The sequence below is a fragment of the Lycium barbarum genome, chromosome 5 (assembly GCF_019175385.1).
Source record: "Lycium barbarum isolate Lr01 chromosome 5, ASM1917538v2, whole genome shotgun sequence".
Taxonomy (NCBI): Eukaryota; Viridiplantae; Streptophyta; class Magnoliopsida; order Solanales; family Solanaceae; genus Lycium; species Lycium barbarum.
The window spans coordinates 136345606-136351544 of NC_083341.1; the positions used below are offsets into that span (position 1 = coordinate 136345606).

At 32.9% G+C, this 5939-nt stretch overlaps 1 long non-coding RNA gene across 5 annotated transcripts; it reads right to left on the bottom strand.

Annotated features, from left to right (window-relative positions):
- Positions 1–275: 275 nt before the first annotated feature.
- On the bottom strand, positions 276–5029 carry LOC132641768 (uncharacterized). Of its 5 annotated transcripts, none has more exons than XR_009582965.1 (6): positions 4727–5029; positions 3324–4573; positions 3191–3255; positions 1557–1660; positions 1115–1457; positions 277–698 (listed from the first exon to the last, which is right to left on the bottom strand). It is a non-coding gene; the product is annotated as an uncharacterized LOC132641768 (long non-coding RNA). The 5 variants fall into 5 exon arrangements; XR_009582967.1 differs by having other exon boundaries at positions 1115–1247; positions 1330–1457; positions 3191–4573; XR_009582966.1 differs by having other exon boundaries at positions 278–698; positions 1115–1247; positions 1367–1457; positions 3191–4573; positions 4727–5028.
- Between the last annotated feature and the right edge of the window lie 910 nt (positions 5030–5939).

Here is a 5939-nt window from a genome sequence, read left to right on the forward strand (position 1 = left end):
ATTTAGGGCTTGTTTGGCCATGAAAATTGTGAGTGTTTGAAAAATATAGTTTTTGTTTTCAAAACAACTGAAAAACTTGAAAAATACACTTTGAGTAAGTTTAAGTGTCTATCTGGTCACCTTATAAGTTTATATGCCTATCTTACAAAACATGTCAAGTTTAAGGGTCCATCTAGGTATTAAACTAAGAAAGTTTGTTAGGACATTATAGTCAGGCCCACCAAAGCTTTTTAAGGGACATAATTTTGTAGTGGCCAAACTTTGGTAGCCTCATCTAACTTAACTAGATACCTGATGTCACATGTGACTCGAGCACTTTTTACATTTTTGGATCAAAATTACAGAGATGCGCGAATGGAAATTATAACTTATTGATCTTGAATTGACCAAAAAAAAAAAAAAAATTTTGCTTGTCTTGAATGACGTTGCAATCAGACATGATCAAGCTATAAATGTAAATTTCCTTTAGGAACATTGAAGAGGAACTTAATCAAATAACTACACTCCTTAAATGGTACACTGCGGTGCAAACGTACTTCAAACTTCATTAGATGAAACCAAAATCTAGTAGATGTGCCTGTCCACCCAAAATGGCACCTTATAAATCTAGTAGATGTGCCTGTCCACCTAAAATGGCACCTTATTCCAAAAAACAGTTTCCTCTGTCCATGCACATCTACATCATTCCTTTAACCTATCTGCAACAAAAAATTTACACCCTTCAATGCATATAGTCATGTAAATGACTGGCGAATACTTGGACCAATTTCTAGTGAAACTAACAAGTTCAATGTGAAAATGACTTTGACAATGGCAGGTATATCCCCAAAAATTTCAAAGAGCACAACCACTTATTTGATGCTGCAACTTAATAAGCTAAAGCCAAATCCGAATTTGTACAAACACAATGAAGAATATTTCTCCTACCTTCTAAATGATTTAAAAATTAAAAAAAAAACAGAGAAGGAAGAATTTACCTTTCCATACACTCTAAAAGATTATACATATAGCACCTTGATATTAGGATGAGGATACGATTAACTATACACATACATCAATGAAAAATAAGTTTTGTATAATATCAAGTGACATGAAGGAAGAGATTGAATTACACCTGTATTATGCTCTTGACGATTGGGATATCTTCAGCAGCATATCGTGAATATGGAAGTCCCAAAAATATAAAAAATTTCTGTCATCGAGAGCATATACTTCTGATCATTATTCCATTATCAAATGTATATTACCTGCGTTTTGTCACCAGAAAATTGGTCAGATTTACAAAATATGCTAGAGCGGAATTGAATAGCAAAAGCCAAATGATTCTACTATCGTCTCTTGCAAGTGCCAATGTGATGCCAACTACCTTTTCTTCCATCAAAAGTGTTGCTGGTAATAGAAATACAACTGTTATAGGAGCCATATAAATTGGAAGGTTCATGGAATTCAGCTTCTCCCTTCATTCGAAAGGAAACATTTCAGCATTCAACAAAAAGCAAAACTTGGCTAGAGATTCACTCATATATATAAAACACACAAATCTATGCAGTAATTACCCTTCGGAGGACAGCAAAATCCCCTGAAGCACTGACTTGAGTGCTCTTGCAGCTGTTGCACCGACACACATTATGAATCCAAATAGATGAAAACTTGGTTCACCCTGAGAAGATAAATTGAAATGTATCAGACACAAATAAATTTCTCCAACACCATTACACAAATAATATGAAACTGCTTATACAATTTAGTCATATATAATATCAATATAATCCTTGTCATAACTCATAAGCCTAGTTCAGAAGATACTTCTTTTACACCCTAAACATCGAGCTACCATTAGACATATAATCTGAGGCAAAAACTTACTCTTAATCATGGATTGATTAGAACCAATCCCACTATCAAGGAAATAAGTACTAAACCACTTCTCTTTTAGCAAATTCATTCATCGTAACACTCCTTATCTGACGATATTATGTTAACAATAAAGAAGGACCAGTTCTACAAAGACTATTACACCCTTGATCATGAAATATCAAGGACACTTTATGGACAACATCTTCATATATAACACAAAGATTACCCCTCTTATATATTCCACCAATCCCATCCGTCCTCCACTCCCTAAATGAAAGAAGGAAAGCTAAACAACGAAAACGAAAACATATAGCAATAGAAATCATGTCAGTTTCTTAAGTAGATATGATAGATTTTCTTCCCACAATATTAGACTACTAAACTAAAATTTTAGTAGTAAAACTTGGTCATAAGAATATTAATGCAGTTCTTTTCATAAGCCTAGCTCAGACAATATATCTTTTGGTACATTCTAAATATTGTGCAGGCCACTGAATAAATAACCTGCCTTCTTCTTCTTCTTTTTTTTTTTTCTTTTTTTTTTTTTTTTTTTTAACAATGATAATATTAAATAACCTGACTTTATTGAGCTAAGAAGCTGGTGGTGGGCAGCCGAATCACCACTATGATTCCCAGACTACGAATTTAAAGTCTAGTTGACTAAACCAACCAAAACAGACCAAGATCAACCGTTGCATGTTCCCCCTTTGGCTAAACCACCACTTCAGGCTAACCCTTTTGCCTGGCTGGGGGAAGTGCTTGGATCTATAATGACATAAGGCGCTCAACGGATGTTTTAACCTTCTAAAACCTTTTTTGGGCTTTGGATAAAACTAAAATGCTAATAAAAGTTGGTCATATGGAATACTAATGCAGTCCTTTTCTTAAGCATAGCACAGACGCTATATATCATTTAGCACATTCTAAATATTGTGCAGCGACTGAATAAACAACCTGACTTCATTGAGCTAAGAGCCAAGAAGCACAGCCAAATCACCTACGAAAATGACTTTGACAATGGCAGGTATACCCCAAAAATTTCAAAGAGCACAGCCACTTATTTGAGGCTGCAACTTAATAAGCTAAAGCCAAATCCGAATTTGTACAAACACGATGAAGAATATTTCTCCTACCTTCTAAATGATTTTTTTTTTTAAAAAAAAAAAAGAAAAGAAAAACAGAGAAGGAAGAAGTTATCTTTCCATACACTCTAAAAGATTATACATATAGCACCTTGATATTAGGATGAGGATACCATAAACTATACACATACATCAGTGTAAAATAAGTTTGTATAATATCAAGTGACATGAAGGAAGAGATTGAATTACACCTGTATTATGCTCTTGACGACTGGGATATCTTCAGCAGCATATCGTGAATATGGAAGTCCCAAAACTATAAAAAAAAATTGTCATTGAGAGCATATACTTCTGATCATTATTCCATTATCAAATGTATATTACCTTCCAGGGAATCAGCAAGTTTCTCTAGCTTTGTACAGCTCAGTACCAGCCCATACAGGACAGAGAATCATGATAATAAAACATAGGTGGAGGCCCCAACTTATCAACACAATAGTATGACACACACTAAGCTGAAGGTAAGGATGAAGATCATGGCAACAATCAAATAGACTTGTAACATCTAACATCTGAAGGCATCACCCAAACCACATCAGACAGATTTTAGAAGAGCTCCCAATATTACTTGACAACTTTACAATGAATAAAAAGGTGATTGACTGAGAAAACCGAGTGTCTATCAATTAGTTCAAAAAAAGTGACGGGGTCAAACCTGTCACTATGCTTGTATATCAGCTTAGAGATTCAGAGAGCAGTTCCTCAAAGTAGTAGCTATCTTTACCCTTTTTTTTTTTTAGAAGGTAACAGAGTAGTAGCTATCTGTTCTAAAAAAATTGTTGGTTCTTACCTGTATATAGATCGGGCATGAGTCTCTTTAATGATATCAGAAAGCAACTACTTAATTTCAATTCACACACAAAAAAAAAAAAAAAAAAAGCAATACAGTCAATTAGGGAAATTTGTAGTAAAGTTATTAGCAGATCAACCTTCCATCTACCACACTTGGTATAAGGAGAACCTTAGAGCGGAAAACTACATGAACCTCTAGTAAGTACCTAAGAATAAGAATGGACAGATAGAAGCAAACCATATAACAGCTTGAGATTCAATTAGTGTTTTTCGCTTCAGGGGTAAGGTCTGCGTACACTTTACCCTCCCCAGACTCCACATTGTGGGATTTCACTGGGTATGTTGCTGCTGTTGTTGTTCTACTATTTTGCAGGGTAGATTCATATTCAACACTGCTTACCCTGAAAAAATCAGCCTGAGCGCTCACTTGGCTCGGACAGTCATAAGAGGAAGTGATGAAGTAGGAAAATGAAAGATAGTAATTGGTTAATCACCAATACAATTGTGCAACCTATAGCTAAGAACTAAAGAACTAAGTACCACTTCAATTACTCAGAAAACTAAACGAACAAAAGATTTAAGCAGAAAGAATGAGAATAAGACCAATCTTTTGCAACAATGCTTTTGCAAAATTGCAACAAAACACCCGAGAAAGCACAATATCAAAATGCGGACTGAGTCTAATGCTATTGAATCTGATGAGAGAAGGAGATAGATCGAAAGCTGCTGAGAAGAGTTGAACTCAAGAGAGAACACCAATCTTTGCAGGTTAACGGACTACCCTGCAAAGAAATGGATGTGTAAACTGTCCAAATGGTTGAAAACACTAAAAATTACCCAATCAAGTTCCATTACCAACAATCTTCTACATTGAACGAACAAAGAATACAGAAAATTCTACAATCTTCTACAAAGAAAAAGTGGAGAAAACTCACCAAAATTATTCAAATGGAGACACTTTGAAAGGAGACCAAATAAAGGGCAAAAAGAAACGAAGATGATGAGCAGCAGTATGTATGACAGAGATAGAAATACAGTAGAATGGAGAAATCTTCAGATATAGAGGCGAGATACTTTGAATGCGGTGGCTCTCTAGTCTTAGGGTTAAACGTTGCATTTTTTCTACCCTGAAAAGTCTAAAGTACTCTTGAACAAAGATAATCATGCCGACTATCCTGCTTCAAACCCATGCTTCTGTAAGAACCAAATGTTGATGCCCGTGCGATAGATTTAATATGAGCTAACATAAACGTAATATTAGTATGATAATATTTTCGTTTAAAATAGTACATATAGGAAATTATTTAGTTTCATTTTATCTCAAAAATTTTATTCGGTTGAAATTTTTACATTTTACTGGTTCTAATCAAAACTTTAGTAGTATAATTTAATAAAGTAACATAACTTATTATTTTTTAATTATGAGAACATTTATTTCTTAAGTTGTAAAGCACTAAGAATCAAGCATTTACCTGTTTTTTCACTATCGCTTAATGCTATAAATTTATTAGGTTAGCAAAGATATATATTTGCTTCTTAGATTGAATTGTATTTTATACAACAACCGTAAGTCATTATACATTATTCTCCTGAAGATCAATCATTTTTTATTTATCATTCACAAATAAAAAGTAAAAAGTTCAGCGCATAATTCAAATGCGTAATTTATCTCAATAGATAGCAAAAAAGTTATTAGCATGATACAATATTTGCTTTTATTCTTCTTTCACAATTTCAATGATATATTGTTAATAAGCATTTTTATCATTTATATCAATTTAGTGAAAATATTATCGTGTAGTCTCACATCATAAATGTATTTTTTAAAAATTTAATTTAAATTCTACTAAAGTTTATGTTATATAGTTATACATCAAATTAATTTTTTGACCCATATATTTTTCTTTTATTTCAAAATTTGTTCTTATCAATGTTAATTAGTTATATAATTTCTCAAATTACAATTATTTTATTCATTATTTTGTCAGCTTTTTAAATAAAAATTCGCTTCAATGTTTTATCTATATAACTAATAAGTTGTATGTTCAAAACACAATTAATATAACACTATGGTTTGTGCTCCGTATCCAAAACTTTGTTATATTAATGTTTGCTACGAATACAAAGTTTGCGAAAATTTATTAATAC